This window comes from Myotis daubentonii, chromosome 3, assembly GCF_963259705.1.
Source record: "Myotis daubentonii chromosome 3, mMyoDau2.1, whole genome shotgun sequence".
Lineage (NCBI taxonomy): Eukaryota > Metazoa > Chordata > Mammalia > Chiroptera > Vespertilionidae > Myotis > Myotis daubentonii.
The window spans coordinates 115,643,151-115,655,197 of NC_081842.1; the positions used below are offsets into that span (position 1 = coordinate 115,643,151).

At 44.5% G+C, this 12,047-nt stretch overlaps 3 pseudogenes; 2 read left to right on the forward strand and 1 right to left on the reverse strand.

Moving 5' to 3' along the window:
- The first annotated feature begins 2,946 nt into the window (after positions 1-2,946).
- On the forward strand, positions 2,947-5,172 carry LOC132230593 (serine/arginine-rich splicing factor 11-like; annotated as a pseudogene).
- Positions 5,173-6,050: 878 nt separating this feature from the next.
- LOC132229687 (zinc finger protein Pegasus-like) lies at positions 6,051-7,740 on the forward strand (annotated as a pseudogene).
- A 2,925-nt stretch (positions 7,741-10,665) lies between these two features.
- LOC132229688 (protein CDV3 homolog) lies at positions 10,666-11,494 on the reverse strand (annotated as a pseudogene).
- Between the last annotated feature and the right edge of the window lie 553 nt (positions 11,495-12,047).

Genomic DNA, 12,047 nt, shown 5'->3' on the forward strand with positions numbered 1-12,047 from the left:
GGAGGGCAGTTAGGGGCAACCAGGCCGGCAGGGGAGGGCAGTTGGGGGCAATCAGGCTGGCAGGGGAGCAGTTAGGCGTCAATCAGGCTGGCAGGGGAGTGGTTAGGGGGTGATCAGGCTGGCAGGCAGAAGCAGTTAGGGGCAATCAGGCAGGCAGGTGAGCGGTTGGGAGCCAGCAGTCCCGGATTGTGAGAGGGATGTCCGACTGCCAGTTTTGGCCCGATTCCTGTGGCTAAACCGGCAGTTGGACATCCCCAGAGGGGTCCAAGATTGGAGAGGGTGCAGGTTGGACTGAGGGACACCCTCCCCCCTCTCAGTGCACAAATTTCGTGCACTGGGCCTCTAGTAAATTCATAATTCTTTACCCCTTTTGGCCTCATGCGTGCCTCCTTCGGCAACCTGAACAATTACTATGCCTAAGACTTCCAGTACTATCTATTTACATAAAAAGTTAGCTACCACGATGACCAAAACAACTGACCACCTGTTGCTATGATGCCCTCTGTGGTCAGTGAACTGGCCTGATCAGGGGGTGGCTGACTGGCCAACCTCATGCGGCCCTTCCCCCAGCCGGCCTGCCCTGGATCTGCCCACACCACCACGACAAGCCTGCAGCCATCTTCCGGCCTGCCCCTGATCGGACTCTCCCATCATGATCCAGAGCGGGGCCACACAGAGCCTGGACCCTTCCTGGCAGCCCCGAGTCCCTGGGATTGAGAATTCTGATGGCCCTGCCCAGAGAGTAGAGGCACCTGATGGTCAGGGACAGGGATCACAGGCCTCTAGGGAGCACTGCAGAGTTGGCAAGGAGAGGAGAGGGCCTCCGGAGGGGGAGGAGGTGAAGCCAGTGGACATCAGTCCAGAATCCAGCCCTTCCCCCGAGAGGCAGCGGGCCCTCAATCCAGAACCCCAGCCCGAATTGGAAGAGCCTGAGGGAGACTTCAGGAAGCTCTACACAGAGCTGTGTGTTAAGAACGAGAGACTTCGTGAGACCACACTGTGGCTGGCGCAGCTCAAGGTGGAGCTGGAGTGTGCCACGCAAAGAACGCTTTGCAGAGAGGCTGGCCCTCCTGGAGCTGGAGAGATTTGAGCACAGGGCCCTGGGGTGCAAGGCCACTGAGCTGGAAGAGGAGCTGAAGGGCCTGTCCAATCTCCAGGCTGACAATCAGCACCTCAAGAATGAGAACGCAGCCCTGATCCATGTCATCAGCAAACTGTCCCAGTGACCCCGGAGGACTTGCCCCTGCACCGGCATTTATACAGCTGCTTCTGCCACACGCATCCCGGCCCTGTGTGAACACGAGTGACAGGGCTGCCAGGGAGTCTCTGAGAAGCCATAACCTCCCCTCGGGACCTAGTGACAGAAAAAAACATACAAATCCAGGCAGTGCAGGGGGTCCCAAACAAAATGGACTTAAAGAGGCCCACACCAAAATACATCATGATTAAAATGGCAAAAGTTAAAAACAGAGAATCTTGCACAGTTGGAGTGGCTCAGTGTTTGAGTGTCGATCTATAAACCAGGAGGTCATAGTTCCATTCCTGGTCAGGGCACATGCCTGAGTTGCGGGCTCTATCCCTGATAGGGAGTGTGCAGGAGGCAGCCAATTGATGATTCTCTCTCATCATTGGTATTTCTATCTCTCTATCCCTTCCCCTTCCTCTCTGCAATCAATAAAAATATATTTAAAAACAAATACAATCAGAGAATCTTAAAAGCCACAAGAGAAAGGCAGTCAGTTACCTACAAGTGAACTCACATGAGACTGTCAGCTGATTTCTCAACAGAAACATTTCAGGCCAGAATGGATTTGCATAAAATATGCAAAGTGATGAAAAGCAAGGACCTACAACCAATCTTCTCCTCCCACCAGAACCTGGTGACCAATGATCTGATTTCAGTTTCTATAATTTTATCTTTTCTAGATTGTCATTTAAATGGAATCATATAATATGTAGTCTTTTGTGACAAGGTTCCCCACTTAGGATAACATTTTAAAGATTTATCTATTATTGCATGTATTAGTAGTTTCTTCCTGTGTCAACTTGACTGGGCTGAATTGTGTTGTCTCCCAGAATTCTCTTCCTTGCATGTTTCCATTAGGGTGGGCCACAGAGTGGTCAGTGTGAAGCTGGGAGAGCAGGAGTGAGGCTGTAGCCATTTTTATGGAGGCACTATTGGAGCTCACACATGTAACTTACTTGCTGGTTCCATTTGTTGGTGTGGGGCAGAATGGCCTATAATGTTCTACCTTTCCTTGGATCCTCTTTCAGCTTTTCGGATTCCTGGACCAAGTGTGTGTTTAGCAACTTGGCAAAGGGCAACTTTCCCCAAAGGATACCCATATCATCAAGATTAGGGACACTGAGAAGTGACCTAGGGTCACTCATGGGTTCCAGCTTGCCCTTGTTTCTTCCACTTTACATGGATCTTCCCTTCCCAACTGCCTACCCTGTGAACTCCAAGTTCTAGTACTAGATGCAAAAAACCACATGGAGAATGCTGAGCTGATTCCAATTGTGTAATGTTAATCCCTACAAACAAATCACTACACAAACATACTGCAAATGTCCTAGTTGTTCTCTTTCTCTGTTTAACTCTGAAATAATTCCCTTTTCTTATTGAATAGATTTCCATTGGATAGATGTACGTTTCTTTTATTCATTCACTAGTTGATGGGAATTTTGTTGTTCTCAGTTGGCTTGACATTCACATGTAGGTCTGTGTGTGAACATATTTCAAAATATGTATGTATACAAATAGTAGTAACTAGCCTCCGGGGGCGGGAGGGAGGGGGGGCGCACGCTCTGTGCGCGGGGCCTTCCGCTCTTGGCGGCGTGGCCTAGATGACGTCACTATCCGTGACTGGAGCTGGAGGACAGAGGAGCCCTTCCCGTTGCCGGTGCCAGCCTGTCTCTTGGAATTACTTCGCTCAATCATTCACCTTTGCCGGTCTCATCCCGTGTCTGCTTTTTAAATTCCATGATCCGGACTCAGCAGCTGTGGCACAGCATCTGACAAACACTGTATTTGTTGACAGAGCATTGATAGTCGTACCATATGCAGAAGGAGTTATTCCTGATGAGACTAAGGCTTTGTCTCTGTTGACACCAGCTAATGCAGTGGCAGGTCTTCTGCCTGGTGGTGGACTCCTGCCTGCTCCCAACCCACTTACCCAGATTGGCGCTGTTCCATTGGCTGCTTTGGGAACTCCTACTCTTGATCCTGCCTTGCTGCACTTGGGCTTCCTGGAGCAAACTTGAACTCTCAGTCTCTTGCTACAAATCAGTTGCTGAAGCTTATGAGTACTGTTGATCCCGAGTTGAATCATGTAGCTGCTGGTCTTGTTTCACCAAGCCTGAAATCAGATACCTTTAGTAAAGAAATAGAGGAAGCCATGAAGAGAGTATGAGAAGCACAGTCCCTAATATCTGCTGCCATAGAACCAGATAAAAAAGAAGAAACATGAAGGCACTCAAGATCAAGATCACGCTCTAGGAGGAGGAGGACTCCTTCATCTTCTAGACACAGGTGGTTAAGAAGCAGATCTAGAAGGAGATCACATTCTAAGTCAAGGAGTAGGTGATCCAAAAGTCCCAGATGGAGAAGATCTCATTCCAGAGAGAGAGGTAGAAGGTCAAGGAGCACATCCAAAAACAGAGACAAAAAGAAAGAAGACAATGAAAAGAAATGTTCCAAAACACCACCAAAAAGTTATAGCACAGACAGATGGACCAGAAGTGCAAGCAGAGAGAGACGACGTCGACGAAGCAGGAGTGGCACAAGATCTCCTAAAAAGCCCAGGTCTCCGAAAAGAAAATTATCTTGCTCACCGTCCCCTAGGAGGCATAAAAAGGAGAAGAAGAAAGATAAAGACAAAGAAAGAGGCAGAGATGAACGAAAACGATCAACAAGCAAGAAGAAGAAAAGTAAAGATAAAGAAAAGGATCAGGAAAGAAAATTGGAGAGTGATAAAAATGTAAAACAGGTTACACGGGATTATGATGAAGAAGAACAGGGGTATGACAGCAAAAAAGAGAAAAAAGAGGAGAAGAAACCAACAGAACCAGTTTCCCCCAAAACAAAAGAATGTTCTGTGGAAAGGGAACTGGTGATCCCCTGAGAGAATCCAAAGTGAATGGTGATGATCATCATGACGAAGACATGGATATGAGTGACTGAATATGGCCTCTATGAGAATCCACCTGTATACATGCATCAGTTTCATTCCTTTGTGTGATATCTTCATGCTGTATTTGTTCATCCCAAACCTTAGATGTATACAGCTGTGAGCTATAAATGGTTATAACACTCTTGATATTGATATTATTTACATCCAAAAATTTTTAGAAAATACTATGTGGGTAACCAATTCTTGATGTGGTGAAATCTGATTGAGTAACCAAGCAGCTTGACTATTCTGGTGCTGCTTCATAACAGAAGTGAAAAGCTGCATGCATCTACAGCAGGCAATGATTGTTTATGTTGTATAATCTCCTTTATTAAGTAAGTTCACTTATAGTATTTCTAGAATTTGATTCATTGCCGTAATAGAGCCATGTAGGGAATGCACTGATTGCATGTTAATTGCGGCAGGAATATCCTCATTGTCATTAAAATCCTCCAACATGATGGATCTACTTATGGTCTTGTTTGTTGACATGACAAATTAACATTCTTATAGTTACATCTGGAAAGCATTTGAAATAGATAATCCTTTAAGCCTTGTGGCTGAAATTTTGTGGCTTTTGTTTAACTTTGAAAGGTTATATATGCACTAACCTTTTTTGATGGCTGCTTAGGGTTTAATTTCAGAAACAAGATTTGAAATGAAACTGTCTTTGGCAGTGAGTAAATAGCATACTTTGAAGTAGAGTTGTATACTTTTTCATAAGGTGTTTGGGAATTTTTTTCCCTGAAATAATTTATTTCACACCTACATCATTGAAAGCTATCTGCCTAACCTGAGTAAATCTGCAAAAGAGTTATCTCTTGTCCTAATTTTCAGTTTTTCACTTTTATTAATTTGTTTTAATCTCAGTGTTGGAAAAAGGGGGTAGTGCATTTTAAATTGACCATATGCTTTTAAAGTGAGACAAATGTACTTGATAATGTACTTTTTATTTGATCTCAAGTTGTATAAAACCAATAAATTTGTGTTACTGTTAAAAAAAATAGTAATAACTAAAAATGTTAAGGTTGATTTTTCTGTCCATCCAAGCAACTGATTGGAGATGGAAGCCAATTAGGGCTGTATTAGAAGTTTAAATTGGGCAAAGATTAGACATCATTTTAGACAGGTGTTCTGCGCATACAGTATTTATTGAATTTGTTAATTATAGAGTTCTTGCACTGCCAAACCATTCCTAAGAATTTAAAGAAAGAAATTGTAAAATGGACAGCCTACTCATCCATCATACTGTATATTAAAATTTAATTCAGGTGCATTTTGATAATTTCACAATCTTTTAAAAAGTTATTACAAGGGTGGGTTTTAAATCTCTTGCAGGTCCTCAGATTTTTAGTACAGTATGCCATTAAATAAGTTCCACATATCCACCTCAGTTCACTCCTCAACATACCCTCAACAAAATTTTGCTGGAAAAAAAATGCATACTTTTGAGGGAAAAATGTCCAAGAAATTTGTTAAGATTTTTGGTTCACAAATGAAGTCTTCAGTTTAACCAAGAATCCCTTGTTTCTCTCTCAATCATCCAGCCTTCCCTTAGCTTGCTCAATGACTGACCCAAACAAATCAGAAGGCCGGCATCCTGTCTGCTACCTCAAGAAACATCACCATTATTGCCCAGAAATGGTTCACAGGTCCTATCCAGAGATCCTGTTACTCACCTCACCACCACCACCCACCGCCCCTGGAGTCTGATTCCTGCATTGACACTTTTATCAAGAATAAACTCGCGACCAAACATGGTGGTGGCCGCGCAGCAGCGGCGGTGGCGGAGGTGACTAGGAGTAGCTGCCAGGCGACCTCCCTGAGGCTTTTCCATCTGAGTTGAAGGTCCCTCCATGGCCTGCGGATCTGCCGGGTGCGTCTCCAGAGCACACTGCAGCTCCTCTGCTTTTCATCCATGCTGGAGTGGCCAGAACAAAGAGGCACTGGTCTGGGGTGAAAAGTGTCCCCCCAGGTGTAACGACCTGTAAACTTTAAAAACAAGCCACACAAAACAAACAAGATGGGCGAGAAGAAGCCAGAGCCTCTGGACTTCGTGAAGGATTTCCAGGAGTACCTGACCCAGCAGAACCACCACGTGAACATGATCTCGGGGTCAGTGAGCGGGGACAAGGAGGCAGAGGCTCTTCGGGGAGCTGGGACAGATGGCGATCAAAATGGACTCGGCCACCATCTGTTGAAGTTTCCCTGGATGAAAACTCAGGAATGTTAGTAGATGGCTTCGAAAGGACCTTCGATGGGAAGCTCAAGTGTCGTTATTGCAACTATGCGAGCAAAGGGACAGCCCGGCTTATCGAACACATCAGAATCCACCCAGGTGAAAACCCTCATAGATGTCACTTATGCCCATTTGCCTCTGCTTACGAGCGTCACCTGGAAGCCCATATGCGTTCCCATACAGGAGAAAAACCATATAGATGTGAATTGTGTTCCTTCCGCTGCAGCGATCGAAGTAACCTCTCCCATCATCAACGGCACAAGCATAAGATGGTACCAATCAAAGGTGCGAGGTCTTCCTTAAGCAGCAAGAAAATGTGGGGCGTTTTACAGAAGAAAACCAGCAACCTGGGCTATAGCAGAAGAGCACTAATCAACTTAAGTCCGCCTTCCATGGTGGTTCAGAAGCTAGACTACCTTAACGATTTCACCCATGAAATCCCCAACATCCAGACGGACTCCTATGAAAGTATGGCGAAAAGCACCTCAACTGGGGGCCTACCCAGGGACCCCCAAGAACTCCTGGTCGACAACCCTCTCAATCAGCTCTCCACTCTCGCAGGGCAGTTGTCCAGCCTGCCCCCTGAAAACCAGAGCCCCGCCTCCCCCGACGTAGTGCCCTGCCCTGATGCAGCAGCCCTCGGCCCAGGCAGTGGTTTCTGCTGTGGCCGCAAGTATTCCTCAGAGCGCCCCCACCAGCCCTGAGCCTCGGCCGCCCCAGAGCCAGAGGAACTACAGTCCCGTGGCAGATCCAAGCAGCGAACCCAGTGCCCACAGGAGCACCCCGAGCATAGGAAACAGCCAGCCGAGCACGCTCTGACCCTGCCGGCCCAGAACCCGCAGCTCCTGCACCACTGACAGCACTGTGACATGTACTTTGCCGACAACATCCACCATTCACATGGGATGTCATGGGTGTGAGAACCCTTTTCAGGGCAACATCTGCGGATGCAAATGTAAAAACAAGTACGACTTCGCCAGCACTGACCGGGAACAGTCACATTACTCTGTCCTTGGTTTTGACTTTATGCATTTTTTTAGTTTTTTTTATCGTTGGTTTTTGTTGGTGGGTGAAGGACCCATCCCTAATATGCTAATTTAAAGTTTATACATTATATTTATAGAAAACAAAATTGACAATAGAAACAAATGTTTTCCTTTTTTTTTCCATAAAAGTTTGGTCAGGGTCATTTACATATTAGAACAATTAGACACATTGGTGTCTGTTTTTTCCTTTTATTTAGACTTTGATGATTGAAGTGCAATCTTAATCTTACAGGTATTCATTGAAACTCCCACGTTTAAGATCCATGTAGACTTCAAAGCTTGATCCTAGTGGTGTTTCACTATATACGAAGCTAGATGTCATTTCTGCCATATTTAAAAATGGCAGAATAAATCACTTTCTCACAAACTTTGTTAGAACTTATTTCCATGTTTAGCAGAGGAATTGCCTTTAAAATTGCTCTTTAGATAGTTGAAATACTATCTAGTTCACTTAGTTTAAGTTGAATTGATAGTTTCAACTGGTAGAAGTAAAGCTATTTCAGTATATAGAAAACCTTTCTTTTTTTCCATAAGGGGGCATGTAAAACAGTTTATTCTTTTAAAATTAAAGTTATAAAAATTTGAGAGGAATGTTTTGAAATGAAATGAAACGGGGCTTTACATTGAAAATGGATTTTAATATTTGAAAACCTGTTTGTTCAATCTCTTGTTTAAAAATGCATCAATTTTCGATTGGATTCGTTTTATTATACTTGTAGTTTATTTTAAAAACCACAAGTAAAGCCAAGACTGGTTTGGCTCAGTGGATAGAGCGTCAGCCTGCGGACTGAAAGGTCCCAGGTTCGATTCCGGTCAAGGGCATGTGCCTTGGTTGCGGGCACATCCCCAGTGGGAGGTGTGCAGGAGGCAGCTGATCGATGTTTCTCTCTCATCAATGTTTCTGACTCTCTGTCTCTCTCCCTTCCTCTCTGTAAGATATCAATAAAAATATATTTAAAAAAAAAAACCACAAGTAAATACATGAGAATGCTGGAAATGTCAGGTGATTACCTATGAAGATGTCTTTTTTGTTCTTTTAGTTTGAACCTTGTATTTAAACGCTTTATTCTGACATCATTACCATCAGGTGAGCTTGACAAGGACATTGAGTGTCTGTTCTCCCTCCTGTTCCTTTGATGACCAAAGAGGTAAGTGACAGTCCCATCTGGTTTCCAGAAAGAGTCCTTCATGAAATTCCGCATCCTGTTTCCTGCCTCTGGCCTTGCACCCATTTGTTGTCCATAATTTCTCAAATGTGTGTATAGGAACACATGGGAAAATGGGATGAAGTATATTTTTAAAAATGAAACATACATCCAAAATGAATTCTTCTCCTCTTCAGAATTGGCCCCTTAGAACACTTAGTGTGACTTCAAGTTGTGATGCTCATTGCAGTTGTACCAGTCTTTCCTGCGTGGCAACAGAGCCATGGAAGCTGACTGCCTCGACACCTAGTGGGAAAGGACTTACCATGTGAAAGTAGATATCAAATGCATACAGACAGATTTAACTTGTTTACAGAAATAAGACATGCTAATTAATCTAGAGGAATTTTGAATAGGAGGTTGCTGTTTATATATTGTGTAGTAACTCGCTTACCCTGAAGAGCGCTTGGTCAAACAATAAACTTACTGTTTCTAAAAAAAAAAAAAAAAAAAAAAAAAAAGAATAAACGCGTACAGAAATATGTTTCCACATCAGGATAGTTTGCATCTTGCCAGTAGCAAGTCCCCAACTCCCGCCATTTGGCAAAGGGATTTATTACAGAGAAACCCAGACTGCATCAAGTGTTCGCACAACCACTTTGAAGCATTTCTATTGAACCAAAGATATTAAACTAGGAAATTGCCAGACTATCTCATTAGATGGAAAGAAACTTCAGTAATTCTGGGTATCTCCCTGAAGTCCCTTTTTAGGACTAAAAATGACTGGGTAGTTTTACCAGGTAGCTATAATTATTAAAAACAGAAGTGCCACATCACCTGTTGTTTGCCCCTGACAATAAATGAATAGCATAAAGATATACCAGAAGGTTGATAACAGAGCTACTCTGGGACAATCACTACATTTACAGAATGTGGAATAACTTAAAAATTTGGGCACACATATATCTGGAATTGTCAAAGATCATGCAAGATCCATGAAACCTAAGTAGGTTTTAGGTTGAGGTTCTGCTCATGTTGCTTTGAACTTGTAAGAACAGGTCAGTGAATCCCTTGGCCTGAGCAGAAACTATACTCTCTACTGCAGTTAACTTTACAATTATACTTGATTCAAGAAGGCTTTAGCAGCACCTGAAGTAGAGCCCCTTGCATCCACTGCTCTTTACATCAAAGGCTATTTGGTTCCCCTCTAGGGATTGGCCTTTCATGAGACATTTCACAATTCTAATGCATATTTTAAGTCACTTAACCAAGCAATATGCTCTGTCAAAGAACTTCCAAGTCAAAGAAAAGAAAGGCCTTCATGTGGAACACAGAAAAAGCACTACCCAAATTAAAAATTACTAGAAGAAACAAGATTATTTCCTCCCATGCCCCTTCCCACTTGGTGAACCCAAGTTGTATTGAATTTGTGGTTACCTCATAATTCAACTGAAAGTTTAAATTAGAAATCATAGCCCTACACAGAGCATCTGAACACATCAGTTCTTTTGAGAGCAGCATGTTCCAGGAAGTCTAATAGAGCCAGAGCCCACTACAGAGAGCATTCTTGGAGGGTGGGGCACAGGACAGGTTAGTTAAGGTCACTTAAATCTTTATCTTTTACAGCAGATCAGAACCCAGATGGCTGACTGCAGGATTTCCAATAGGGATCCAGTAGAGCTGGTTGCAAGTTTCACATCGCCACTTCACATCTGTCACCTTATCCAGAAGTTGTGATCCACATGAGTCCAGGAGTGCAGCAACTCTGAGGTAGTCAGCCTCATGAGGGCTCAGTATCTGAACATAAACACATTCTGAAATGACCACTGGCTGCCGTTTTTGTGTTGTTGTTTTTGTATTTAGGGAATACTTATTATGAAAGTACACTGATGAATCTAGTTCACACATTTAAAACACTGAAAATCCCTCTGAATTCAATATACTTAAAGAGCAGTTGTGACACAACTTCCATAGTGTAATAGGGCCTGTCACTTACATGGAGGGTCAGCATTGGTTGCTGTAGACCCAGCAGAGATCAAATGATGAATGGCTGCTGCTGGTGGTTAGCTGTGGTCTAGTTACCTCAGCAGTGTTAGCAAAGACCATTCCTTAATTGTACTGTGTGTGACTGCTTTTCTGATTTTCATACACAGCATACTGGTTGTCTGGCTGAAGTTTAAGGGCCTGGTTTTTTGAAACCTCATTGGTACCTCTAGTTTTGCGTCTTACTACTTTAAAGCTCTTCTCCATTTCCTTACCTTTCAGCTTTCTACATGTTTGGCAGTGGACTGCAGGGATGGGAACTGCGGATCACTGTGTATTTCTGGTGATCTTTGTGTTTTCCTTGCTGTGGTTTACCTGTCTCCTACTCTAGTCATTGCCGGTTCTGGGGTTTCTGGAACAACTACTAGAGTAGAAAGATTTTTTTACACCACCACCAGCAGCTCTACCTTCTTCCCAATTAACACATGGATCTTTTTTCACTATCATCTTCCTTTTCACTTATTTGCACTGTCTGATCTCTGAGGCCACTGTAATCAACCTTCATTTGCTCAGATTCTTTCCACTTACCTTCATCCTTGTCACAGCCTTGGTATGGGTTGCTTATTCCTTCTCCTTGTTTCTCTCTTTCTCTCTCTCTCTTTAAAAAAAAATTTTTTTATAGAGAAAGCAAGGTAGAGGGAAAGAGAATCATCTATGAGAGAGATTGGCTGCCTCCTGCATGCCCCCACCAGAGATCAAGCCTGCAACCCAAGCATGTGCCCTGACCAGGAATCCAACCAGTTACCTTTCCGAGCTGGGTGACTCTCCAATGAACTGAGCCACTCAAGCTGGGCACTTCTAGTCCCTCTTGTCAAAGTTGCCCAAGTTCCACTCCTCCTCGTAGGCCATGGCCTAGGCCTCCTCCACCCAAGAGGAGGGGCGGGGCAGGGCTGGGCAGCATGGCCTGCAGGCTCTAACCTCAGGGGTGGCCCATAGGCACACTCAGGCTCCCTGGCAGTGAGGTCTCAGCTCTGAGGGTGGCCCAGGTATGTGTGCAGAGCCCAGGCTGCCACTGCTACGGGGAACATGGTGCAGGATCCCACCCTTCCTGCAGCCCCGGGGAAAGGACTGCAGGGGCGTTAGTACTGGACCAGCAGCAGTGAGGGCAGGAGCTAGACAGGTGCTGTTTCAGGACAATGGGTGATGACAGTTCTCAATAGATGCCTCTCAACCAGGCATTACACGGACTACACTGGAGGAAGTCATTATGTGATGCAGCCTTAGGATGGTGCCCAGGACAGCTGCCCATCAAGACACAGGTGGTTTAAAAGAAAGTTGCAGAGCCCTAACCGGTTTGACTCAGTGGGTAGAGCATGAGCCTGTGGACTGAAGGGTCAGGTTACATTCCGGTCCAGGGCACATGCCTGGGTTTCAGGCTCCATCCCCAATAGGGGGCGTGCAG